General features: G+C 34.7%; 2 long non-coding RNA genes across 3 annotated transcripts in view; one reads left to right on the top strand and one right to left on the bottom strand.

The window, feature by feature from the left end:
- LOC141428958 (uncharacterized) overlaps positions 1-13,082 on the top strand; it is a 62,558-nt gene that overhangs the window by 2,505 nt on the left and 46,971 nt on the right. The window lies entirely within an intron of this gene.
- Positions 4,777-10,266, bottom strand: LOC141428594 (uncharacterized). 2 transcript variants are annotated; one of them, XR_012451447.1, is made up of 3 exons: positions 9,759-10,266; positions 8,878-9,236; positions 4,777-8,792 (listed from the first exon to the last, which is right to left on the bottom strand). It is a non-coding gene; the product is annotated as an uncharacterized lncRNA (long non-coding RNA). The 2 variants fall into 2 exon arrangements; XR_012451446.1 differs by having other exon boundaries at positions 8,878-10,266.

Raw genomic sequence — 13,082 nt, 5'->3', positions numbered from 1 at the left:
TTAACTGGCAAGAAACACACTAATTTGGATCACTTTCAAATTACAGCCTGTATAGAGAGCCTCGAGTGAAGCGACTGTTCAAAAGAGATATCCTGAGCGCAGTCGAGAGTTTCACTAATAACTTTTTCACTTCTCATGCTCGTAAAGTTGGTGTTTATGCTGGATCTAGGCGACATAAAATGACTTTTTATGCACTAGTGCATAAAATAAAATCTTCGTCTAAGACCAAGGTAATTAGGTTAGGTGTCAACAGCCACACAAAGAAGTTTCTTTATATTTTTTTAATACATTTTTTATTTATATAAAACTAAAAATCAATCAAAATAAATCACTAAAACTAAAAAAATATAATTATATAGTAATGCATGAAAAATAATTTTTACGTAGTGTGTGAACAATTGTTTTCACTGTTGCTATTTCATTTCCTCGCCATCGAAGTGAAAAATAAAGTGTAAAACTCGAGCATTAAATCCATTTCCCCTCGACGTGTCTATCCACCCTCGCTGTACTGGCTCGGGTGGCTATATGAACGTCTTGGGTAAAATGGCTCGTTTTATGCTCTTGTTGTACAATCTACTATACCTACTACCCAACACAGTCACAAAAATACTGGTGGAAGAAATTAATTTGTGTATAAAACACGAATCACCTATATTTTACAGACTTTTGTTCATGTCTGTTGATCATTGCTTTGATCTTAGACGATAATTTACTTTATGCACTAAAGCGTAAAACGTTTTATGTCGCCTAGATCCGGCTATGAATGTGAAGTCTTTACGAGCATGAGAAGTACCTAAAAAACTTTTTACGCTAGCGGGGTAAAAGTGTTTTTCGCATAGATTTCGAGGGAGAAAGCAACCCTTTTCGAGCTACTAAGGTAAAACATCTTATAATAGAAATGAAAAGTTAGTTTTCAATAGATAGATGGCATAATTTGCATAGTGGGTGCATGGTGAGTAAATGTAAATACTTACATAAAGTCAGACTAAACATGCTGTTACGTGTGAAATATTGTTCCTCCTTGACATATCGAATAGATACTGGAATAGAACTTCAAGGTTATCTCTTTGATTAATGACAACATAATTAATTAGATTGTTTTAATAAATATTCCGACGGGTTTGTCCACAATCCAGATTTAAATTGCGCGTTTGTCTTAAGTTTTCCAGTAGGTAGGTACTCGTATTTAAGCATTGAACACTGCTTTCCTTTTTGGTTGTTCAACATTTTCGTGATGTCTGCTTTGAAACCAAATTGTAATATAGATTCTTTTTCGTCTTCGCCCATATTATAAAGGATGAGGGATTAAATCTTGATCCAAGCTTGAAAAATCAACGAAAGCTACGCTGTTTTTTTGTTCGTACTAATAGCAACAGATATGCATATGTACCTATATAAACCCCTTCTTGCATAAAAATATAGAAACAAACACCAAACACTAAGGGATCCTTTAATTAGGGTAACTTCAGTCAACATTTGAATGGATGAGAGAAGCATTCAGTTAGAAAGTTAGAAACAAATAACGAATAACGTTATCACTTGTTCGCAGAAAACTATCCTCGACAGCATATCCACCGATGACACCTCGTTCACCGGCGACGGTTATACATCTCTGGCCATCATCTACGCCACGCTGGCTGTCTGCAACTGGTTGTCACCCTCAGTCATCACCATCACCGGGGGCCCCGCGGCGCCATGATCATCGGCGCTATCACTTACTTGTAAGTCCGATATCTTGATTACTAAAGCCAGTAGGTTTAGACGAAAAACAGTGTTGGCTGCCAGTTTCACTGACAGCCAGTGCGGGCTTGTTATTGATCTCGTATAAACAGTTCTTAAAGACAAGTCAGCGCTGGCTGCCAGCACTGGCAGGAATAGAGATAAAAGGCCGGCACCTTTTTCAAGTCAGTGACCTCCAGCCGCGTGCAAAACACAAACCGTGTGCATGCCACAAGAAGAATCCAGGAATTAAATGAATCCAGTATGCCTCATCTATGCAACACAGGCCAGGCCAGTGTTTGCTTGCCTGACAGGAGCCAGCGGTACTGGCTTCGTCTAAAGTTTAGACGCTAGACTCAACCTTTGCTTAACGACGGCTAACAGTCGCGGGTCATCAACTGTGCTGTGCCATTCTGACCGTCTAAATTTAGAATAATAAGTCGTTAAACCTGGATTAATGATTCCATGTATTTTGACAATCTAACGTTTGGAGTTAGGTACCATCTTTACTTGGGAGTTAAAGTCAACTCCAAAATACGGCCCTTAGTCATCATCGGCCGCACTAGCTGCTTCAAAATAACTTATATACATATAATGGTAAAATGGCGCTGCCGTTTTCGAATGAGGTTATGCTATACAACAAAATACAATTAATAATACTTTAACGTTAAATTTACATATGAGTATTTGCCTTCAAGTGTCTACTTAATTACAATTGATGACCGTAAGGTAGAGGCGTCAAAACTGATTTTACATACTTTGTATTTAAATACTAGATACAGTAGGTATGTAAATACTGACCTATTCCCAAGTAAGTAGTCTGTGGATAACCTTAATCAAAATGCCTAGTTTATCGTTCATAGCAACAGTTATAAAATACGAGTTGTTATTATTACACAATATGCATCAAACCTCAGGCTTCAATTAATCAATTATTTGGTTGGTATACCTAGTGCCATCCACGAAGACGCGTGATTTTGACAAAATTAGCCATTAATGACATTGTAATAAGAACCACGGCACACGTAATCGTGAATGAATCTACCTATATTTGTGTTTTTAATTATATCCATGTTTATTCATGATATGATAGTGTTGTATTTTCTCTGCGCATGTAATGTAGGTAGGTGCCTACTTACGGGCATATTGTTACCGAACACTGCCAAATGGTGTAACTTATATGTTTACGCGATTTTTCCTTGGCGACAATTCATCAGCTCGGGGATTTACTGCAGGGTTATCTTAAAGGTTGCAAACTTTTGACTAAGAGAGAAATCTTCATCGTCCATAAACTACAGAATTCTCACGCTCAGATATGTTTTCAAGCATATACATATTTTCTTTAAACAATAAACCACCTGAAGAAAAGTAGTGTGTCATTTTTATAATTAATTGCTTACTCGGAAATTAAGCACACCTTTTATATTGTTGAAAACCATATTGCGAAGGCCATGCGGTCAACGTGTCGATAGTCTACTCATACGCATCATCGCAAATCGCAATCATCGCCGCAGTAATTGGGGTTTTTGAAATTACTTTTTTAAGATTTGGATGAAATTTCGTTTTCCTGCTCAGAATCAGGAGCACTTTCGATTGTAATAAAAAAAAAGTGTCTCAGGTATTTCATATAATTTTATGTTATCCATTACACTACCGTCATAGAAACGAGTATGAAAACGGTAACGTAATCTATATATATAAAAGAAGAAACTGACTGACTGACTGACTGACTTATAGATCAACGCACAGCCCAAACCGCTGGGCCTAGAAACTTGAAATTTGGAATACGTGTTCCTTGATAGGTGTAGACGCGCACTAAGAAAGGATTTGTCGAAATTCCCACGGGATAGTGAATAAATGAGATTTGTATTTTCACTTCCAATTAATGACTCTAATTCCGTAACTATAATTATTAGAAACTTTAAATTTGACATGCAAGTAGGTAATAATACTAACATCTAAAAATATTTTTCAGGATTTTCCGAAATTCCCACGGAAAAGAGAATAAATGGGATTTGTATTTTCGCTTCAAGGTAGCCCTCACTTCGTAATTATAAATATTAGAGACTTCAAACTTGGCATGCAGGTAGACAATACGAACAGGTAAAAACTGTTTCAAAGATTTTTCGAAAATCTCACGGGATAAAACGAATACAGAGAATTTTATATACCTACCAATTGAATCAGAAAACGCACAAGCTAAACTAATAAAACTAGGGACTGGAGATTTGGCAAACTGATGTAAATCTGGTAACAATATAATAATTTAGCAGTGACATCCTGTTCATCCTGGTCCGTAGAAGGGAACACCTCAAAAGTTGATGGCACACACAAAAGACTCTACATGATTTGTTAAATTTCAATGACAATGCGTTTATATGATATACACCATCTGATGCTGCAGCCAGGGTCGTCTGCTGATGACGGAACTCCTCAAGGGCTGATAGCACAGATACGAAATTTTACATGTACGTTAAACGAACTGACTGACTTCTTTGTTTGTTGGGGGTAATCTCTGAAACTACTGAGCTGATTTAAATAATTATTTTACCAATAGAAAGATACACTATCCCTGATTGACAGACTAGGTACTTTTTTTTTCGATGAAAACTTTCCGCAAAATTAAAATAAGTGAATTCATTTTCGGGGCATATTTTAAAAAAGTAATTCATGTCCCGCGGGAACTTTACAATTTCTGGGGATGTAATCCTATATAACACGCCAAAATTCGTCTGGAACAGACGCGTAGGCCTGATGATTGTAAGATACAATAAAACACAAGGAAGCCATTTTCCGACTCATTTATTATTTCTCTTTCTCTCACCTGCATACATACATGTTTCTGTCTCACTCATACAATATATTTTTAAATAAGGCTGGTATCAGTCTTACATGCCCTTTAAATTAACAAAAGGAACAGAAAAATATTTACCTTATATAATGTTACTTTTACCTTTAATGTACATGTTTTTCTTTTCTTTTTTTAATTTACAAAAATCTATGCTAGTAACTAAGAACTATTAAACAAGTTTGAACTTTACTTATCCTTCATGCTCATTCTTAACCACATATCTAGTAAAGAAATAAAAAAAAAACATTTATTAAACAAACAATACCTTACATGCCCTTTGCAGCGACTTTTCCAACTAAATTTGTTAATACTCTACTGTTAATAAAGTTTTGATTTTCAATTGTCTGTTTTATTTCTTCCTTATTTTAATCTACTTTATTTTTATATTTTCTAAAATTTTAGTTTAATTATTCTATAAGCTCATAAGTAGGTAGCCTGTTTTCTATATTGGGATTTACAAAAAAAATCACAACTATTAAACTGCTCATTGATTTCAGCGACATCTGTTGTCATTTGTGCATGCAAAGTTTAACAGTAAGTTCATTTGTTTACTTACTTTTGTGCTCAAAACTTACTGTATATTTGTTTTAAATGTAAAGAACACAATTTAATCAATCATGTACTGAAAGAAAAAAAAACTTAACCCTATACTGCAATTTAGTAAGTGCATACAATTATGAAAACTATATACTTAATTATTCAATGTATATATATATTTTTGTACGTTCCTATCTTTGTATTAGTGGTGGAATTATTTTTAAAAGTAATAACTTTGAACAGGTTATTGGAAAGCTAGCATTAGCCGTTTCTAGAACACATAGTAGAAAAATAGAATTTGTTTTCTTTACAGAAGGTAGATGAACCAAATTAAGTATTATAGAACAAAATTTAATTATGATATTGTTTTTACATTACAACTCTTTGTACGTCCGTGGCTTGTGCGTGGTGCGCCCTCTGCTGGTTGTATATGGAACCATGGGATCTTTCACCGTCGTCTCGCCGGAAATTCGGTCACTGTTTGTGTTGTTTTTATGGTTGTAGTCCATGCTGCCATCATCATCACTGGGGTTGTTATGGTCATCTAAAGTTGTGCGGTCATTATTGTAACGAGCTGAAATATCTGAAATTAAGTCTAAATTATGAGGGTCACCCACTGTTTTCAAATACTGAACATGTACTTTTTTTTTGATTGTAGGCTTGCTTATGTCTTCAATTTCGTAACAAACAGAACCTATTTTTCTTATAATTCTGTATGGACCTTTGTATCTTGGTGTTAATTTGGTGTCAGATGGTTTGTGCCATTCATACATAACATGGTCTCCATTTTTGAAATTATGCTGTATTCTTGATAAATCAAATCTTTGTTTATTTATTATTTGTACCTTCTTTAGGTTGTCTTGTGCTACTTGTCTGGCTTTTAATAATAAATCCAACTGGTGTTGTCTCTCTGTGTCTTCTATGATAGTACCAAAATGAATTTCTTTTGGTGGAATTCTCGGTTCATATCCATGCAGTAAAAAAAAAGGTGAAAAACCTGTTGATTTCTGCTTTGATGTGTTTATTGCTAGAGTGACTTTTGGTAATAACATATCCCAATCTTTACCATTTTCCAGGGCAAACTTCGTCAAAGCGGACACAATAGTGGCATTTGCCCTTTCACATAAACCGTTACTACTTGCTGTATATGGGGTTGTAGGCAAGTGCTCTATTCCATACTTGAAGAAGAAATTCTGTGTTAATTGACTTATGAAGCATGGTGCATTGTCTGATATGTATGTAAGAGGCGGGCCGTATCTATAAATAATGTCATTTTCAATTGTGTGTGTTACATCTTGGGCTGACAAGGAACATGTTGGTTTGGCAAAAATATATCTGGTAGCGTGATCAATATGAACAAAAATGTATGTATTTCCTGATTCAGTTGGTGGTAATGCAACTATGTGATCTGATGATATTACCTGCATAGGAGTTTCAGGTACTGGTCTTCCACTTAACAGACCATAAGTTAACTTTGTACGTCGATTTGTTTTCAAACAGGTTAAACATGACTTGGTATATGCTTTTACATCTTTTCTCATAGATTTCCACCAATAGCGTGTTTTTAGTTTTGTGAGGGTTGTATCACAATCTAAATGGCCATTATCGTCATGAGCGATTTCTAGCACTGATGTGCGTAAACTTTGTGGAACAACAATTTTTTCCTTATTTTCCATGTTTCCCGTGTTTATGTGCACTAATATTCCATCTGTAACTGTGAAAAATTGATGTATTTGTTTCAAATGCTGAGTGTTTGCTTCTTTTTGTAACTTTAGTATTATTTGTTGTACAAATGAATCTTTACTTTGAGCCAACTGTAATTTTTCTGAATTTGAAGAAATCACCATCATGCATAAATCTTTTAGTGGATACCTAGATAAGTGGTCTGCAATGACATTTTGTTTCCCTGGTCTATGTATTGGCACAAAATCAAAAGGTGCCAGTTCTATCACATAGCGTGCAAATTTCCTGTTTATTTTTGCTTTATTTATGATATATGCTGTGGAATAACTGTCAGTGATTAAGGTAAACTTTTTACCTAACAAATAAATTCTAAATTTACTCACTATGGCCCAATAAACTGCTGTGACTTCTAGTTCGTTAATATGATAACGTGTTTCTGTGTCCTTCAATCCTCTGCTTGCATACTCAATAACTTTTTTGTCACCATTTTGTATCTGTAACAGGCATGCACCAATACCTGCATAACTGCTGTCTGTTTCCACAATTGTCTCCGCGTCTTGCTGAAAATTTGCTAGAACAGGAGATGTTGTAATTAATGTTTTCAATGCTAGAAATGAATTTTGTTGTTCTTGTGATAGTACCAATTTCTTCTTCATGTTATTGCCTTCATAATTTTCTTGATTGTTGATATTGTTATTCTTTTCTGATTTAACTTTTTTCAGCATATCTTGTAATGGTTTGGCAACACTGGCATAATTTTTTATGTATTTTCTGAATGTCCCTGTGAAACCAAGAAATGATCTGATTTCTGTTAATGTGCTTAATGTTTGATATTGTTCAACAGCTGCTGTACGTTTTGGGTCTACCTTTTCTTCCTGATATCCTACAATTTTTCCAAATAATGGTATTTCTTTGGCTATAAATATACATTTTTCCTTGTTTAACTTTAATTGTTTTTCTCTTGTTACTTGGAAAACTTTTCTTAATAATTGAATGAAATCTTCTATTGAATTGGTTCCTCCACAGATATCATCAAAATATGCCCTTACTCCTTGGTTATATAATTGACCATATGTTGACTTAATTACCTTCGACATTATTGCTGGTCCTCCCACCAATCCAAACATCACTCTGTTGAATTCCACATGGTAATCTTGAGTAATAACTGCCGTTTTGAAAATATCAGCTTCTCTGATACATATGTTATGATAGGCATGAAATATATCTAATTTAAATTTATAATAAAACTGTGCTATATTTGTTACAATATCTTCCATTCTCTCAATTGGTTGGGCATCTAAAATTGTAATGGGGTTAATCGTTTTTGAGTAATCCACCACCGGTCTATATGGTGTGGTTTCATGAAATGGTTGTTGTACTACAAACATAGGAGCAGCATATGGAGAAGCTGATAATCTGCATATTTTTTGTTCTAACCATTTCTCTATTGTTTCTTTTAAAAATATCCTTTCTGGTTCTGGTAACCTGTATGGCTTGCAACTGATGGGTTTTTCATTTTTCAAGTTTATTTCTAATTCAAAATCTGGAAACTTTCCAATGTCATTGGAGTCATTTTTAAAAATGTCATTATATTCCTCAACTAGTTTCATAACTTTGTCTTTTGAATCTTGTGTAATTACAGGTTTATTTCCGTTTATTTGTATACAACAGGCTAATGAATTACTTCTGATTGATACCGCTGGGAACAGTTCTGTATGAGTTGGTGTTATAATACAAACTTTGCCATCTGGGTCAAAGATTATTCTGGCATATACCGCAAGCTGCCAATCCTTGCCGATTATCATAGGTACAGGTAAATTATCACAAATAGCAATCTGAGGCATAATATAATCTATCTTACCCACTTGTATGCGTGCTGTGAACCATCCTATTGGTGTAATTAAATTTCCTGCTGCCTTAAAACTTCCTTTTTGCCATGGGTGAACTTGAGTATCTTCTGGGAGGTGTTTTTTATCAATTATACTTATTACTGATCCCGAATCTGGAAGTGCTTTAAGTTGTAAGAACTCATTTATTGTAACTGGAATTAATGTAACATTAGGCTCATTGTTTTGTATACAACTTACCTGTTGCTTGCCCTTATAACTCTGACTAATATTGCTATCTTTATTACTTGTAGATGGCATATTTTGCTCCATGCTGGACATTTTGCAATTATATGACACATGTCCTTTTTGTTTACATCTATAACATGTCTGATTTTCTTCCTTGTCAGTCTCTGGATTGAACTTTGGAATGAAATTACTGTTTCTTTTGTCGCTAAATTTAGATGTGGTTGAAGTTGGAAAAGCACTTGGTTTGTGCACACCATGTAATGATTCCCGGGGAAACACCTTTCTTATATTGTCCAATGCAGACGCATGATTTAATAATTGTTCAACAGTGTTGCAGCAATGTGTTGCTAGTGGAATCGCCCAACGTTGCTCTGTAATCCCTTCCAAAATTAGTGACACCCTATCCATATCAGTTATTATAGTAGGTGACTTTTCAAACAAAGCGTTTTTATTATAAATGTATTCAGTAATAGTTTCCGTAGGTCTTAAAACTCGTCTTGCTTGAAACGCAATGAACTCCGCAAACGTCATTTTCATGTTGAACCTGTCTATTAATTTTTTCTTCCAATCATCCCAACTATCAATATATTTGCCAATCGCCTTGTGCCAGTCATTTGCAGGCCCCCTTAACCTCATAGATGCATTCACAAGCATTAAATTGTTTGTCCAATTAGCCAAGCTGCCTACCCTTTCAACTTGACAGATCCAATGATTTGCACTGTCCATTTTATTTCCAGCAAACAGTGGTATAGCATTGCTTGTGTCACTTGTTGAAAATACTTGATAAGCTGGTTGATTTGCTAACATTTGTTGTGTACTAGCTATTTGCGATAGAATGGTAATTAAAGTAGCATTTTCTGAGTTTGGTGATGTTTGCATAAAACCAGACATACCTTGTTCTAGATCATGTTCCAAACTTTCGCCGTTGCTTTGGTTTCTTGACAATTTACCTTTTAATTGCTCGATGGTATTTTGCATATGTTGGATTTCCGTATCTTGCGAACGCCTTCTAAATCTCTCCTCCTTAAGTATTTGCATTGCTTCGGTGTCCTTGGAACGCACAATGTTATCCTGAATAATGCGCTTAATAAGGTCCTGTTTTAATCCTGAGACTTGTAAGCACCTTAAACGTAACTCATTTCTCAAATCTACGGTGTTGAAATTCTCAAAATCGCTTTCGTCTAGGGAATCCATTTTGTTCTGCTGTTCGTTCGTTCTACGTGGCTATCGTGCCGCGCGAAACCTAAAAAAAAGAACGTGATCTAGGCAATGACGTTTGCCCTTTTATTGCTATAACGTTAGCAAACACTTGGTTACTTTCGCGAATTATTGTAACGTTCACTTTTATGCCTAAATCTATTTAAAATAGATTTTTTTACCGTAGCGCCATGTAAGATACAATAAAACACAAGGAAGCCATTTTCCGACTCATTTATTATTTCTCTTTCTCTCACCTGCATACATACATGTTTCTGTCTCACTCATACAATATATTTTTAAATAAGGCTGGTATCAGTCTTACATGATGATAGAATCCTACATCGTGTTTGAACTCGCGGAGAAAAGAAATGAGTAGTACTTTAATTTAACGTTCTCTAGAATTCCGCCCCTGAACAGCGAAACAGGGTTTCAAAGTTGGTACGAATTATGATTTATTACGTATGTAGGTTGATTTTTGAATTCCAAAATTTGCACCATCTGTCTAAAACAACGTCTGTCTGTATTTGTATTTCCATGAAATCCTCCGAAAAATCAATCAAAACACGAAAAAAGGATCGCAGAAAGTAAATGTATGTTACGCCAAATTTAACGCGAGCAAAGCCGCGGGCAAAAGCTAGTTTTAAATAAAGTGATTGACTTGGCCATCGCATGCAAACACAATGTATCTCGCAAGTAATACATATTATATTAAATAAAATTGCGATTGCAATTCAATCTATTTATTTTAAACGTATATATATATCATTACATTACAAAGTTATTTATGCAGTTGGTGTATCTAGAAAACTGGACCGAAATTGCGAAATATTTTAGTTTTTCCTTGATTTATACACTATAAACTAATTGTATTCTAAATTTGAAGGTTCTATGTCTGCTAGAAGTGCCTTAAAGTTTTTGATGATCGGTCAGTCAGTCAGTGAGTGAGTAACAAAATTATGATACTTTGACTAGTTATAATTCTTAAATTATGAAATTTGAAATATACCGTGTTTATACAATGCCTGTTTGGTTACTGAAAATTCAAGCTTCTAGTTTTATTCAAAACAAAGTTATAGGGGGGTCGAAAATGGCCTGAACTGCGTCAAGAAAAGGATGGTACGGCTGTGCCGCTTTTTTGTATGACCCAGATAAATCGAAATAACGTACCTACATACTTAAATGAATTTAAATAGGTATTCACGATTATCACAATGTTAAGTTTGGATTAGAGTAATCGATTGTGGTGCATGCGGTATGCTAAAAGTTGGAGACATAAAGAAAGTTTATAATCTACAGTGGAAATCCGATGTTACTAAAAGTTTCCATTAAATAAATTAGTAATCGAATTTAAATAAGGTAGATTTTAGAGTTGCATAAATATACTCTGTTATGTTACATGTTACATTGTGAATATGAAACCAAGTCGTGATAAACAAAAGAAAAATACTTTTAAAAGATTAGCCTCGTTTAATATGATTTATTCACTGACGATGTTATTGTTGTGATTATTAAAACAGACGTGCTTCTGACTGACATTTTGTTTCATTAAAGTAGCTTACATTATTTATTTAAAAGGTTTAAGTAATCTTTTTTTTCTGTAACGTACGCTAACATACTTGAAACGTTTAGGTAATTAACTAAATGTAAACAAACTTCAGCTGCCAGACTTGGTACATTCAAGGATTTTAAACATTTTACTTATCTATCATTGTAATACAAACTAGTCTAGTGTATTTCAATATTTTCAATACAGAAATGTAAATGTTTAGATAGTTTAATGGGAAAATTTCAATATTTAAGACTCCAATTTTCCTATCCAAACAAACTATATATAATAGCATTATGTTAAGTATTTTAAGACATTAGGAGTACCTAGATAAACTAAATGAAGATGTTACTATTTGGTGTTGTTAATAATGGGTGATGGAATGTGGTTGATTTTACAACTATCCGTTATTTCGGCGACCATGTTTGCATGCTAAGCCGCTCATTTAAATAAAAATGTTATGTTGGAGAGAGATACTTATTTCAATGACGCATCTTTGTTTTTGACTTTCCGTATAGGTAATACAAGATTTTTAGGATTATTTTCTTAGTAGAAGGAATTTTCCGTATTTTCCGGTCCCTGACACGTTATTATTGAGGAAATGGAAAACTGCCAGAGTTCACTTTACGAGTATAATGATTTTTCTGGAACAAGCTGATGATCAACTAACCTACGGTTAAAATGTAAAGAAAACTTATTAATTTTAAATTTCCATCCATCCATCCCAGCCTATATACGTCCCACTGCTGGGCACAGGCGTCCTCTCAGAACAAGAGGGCTTGGGCCATAGTTCCCACGCGGGTCCAGTGCGGATTGGGAACTTCACACACACCATTGAATTGCCTTCGCAGGTTTGTGCAGGTTTCCTCACGATGTTTTCCTTCACCGTAAAGCTCGTGGTAAATTTCAAATGTAATTCCGCACATGAATTTCGAAAAACTCAGAGGTGCGAGCCGGGGTTTGAACCCACGATCCTCTGCTTGAGAGGCCATAGGTCAAACCACTCGGCCACCACGGCTAAAGGCTAAATTTTAAATTTAAAATGTAAAAAAAAAATTTAATTTTATTAATTATAATAATTTTTGCTCAACGTGGTACAATTAAAGAATCTGAGGGGCTACTACAAAACTCGAAAATCCAAGTTCGTATCGCACCATCTCTCACTAAAGACAATGATTTGACTCAAGCTCGAGCAGCCATTTTAAGAATTTGCCATGTGGTTTTCACACTGAAGTGTTAAGCTGTATAATCGACAAAAAATAGCGAGTGAAACGGTCCATCCGGTTACGGTTAGATAAGTCTTGTAATGTCTTACGTTGGGTCGGTTTTCACTCTACGGTCGGATCGTTTAACATAGTTAGATTTGTGGCTTTATAGTAATTTTATTAAGTAAACTAGATTAATGAGCTGGCTAAAGTTACTCAAGGTTTACTTACGTCTTACGATTATAATTACAGCACAACAAGAATGT

The sequence above is a fragment of the Choristoneura fumiferana genome, chromosome 6 (genome assembly GCF_025370935.1).
Source record: "Choristoneura fumiferana chromosome 6, NRCan_CFum_1, whole genome shotgun sequence".
In the NCBI taxonomy this organism is placed as follows: Eukaryota; Metazoa; Arthropoda; class Insecta; order Lepidoptera; family Tortricidae; genus Choristoneura; species Choristoneura fumiferana.
Note: the sequence above shows the minus strand (reverse complement) of the source record. Positions and strands in the feature narration are given on the sequence as shown.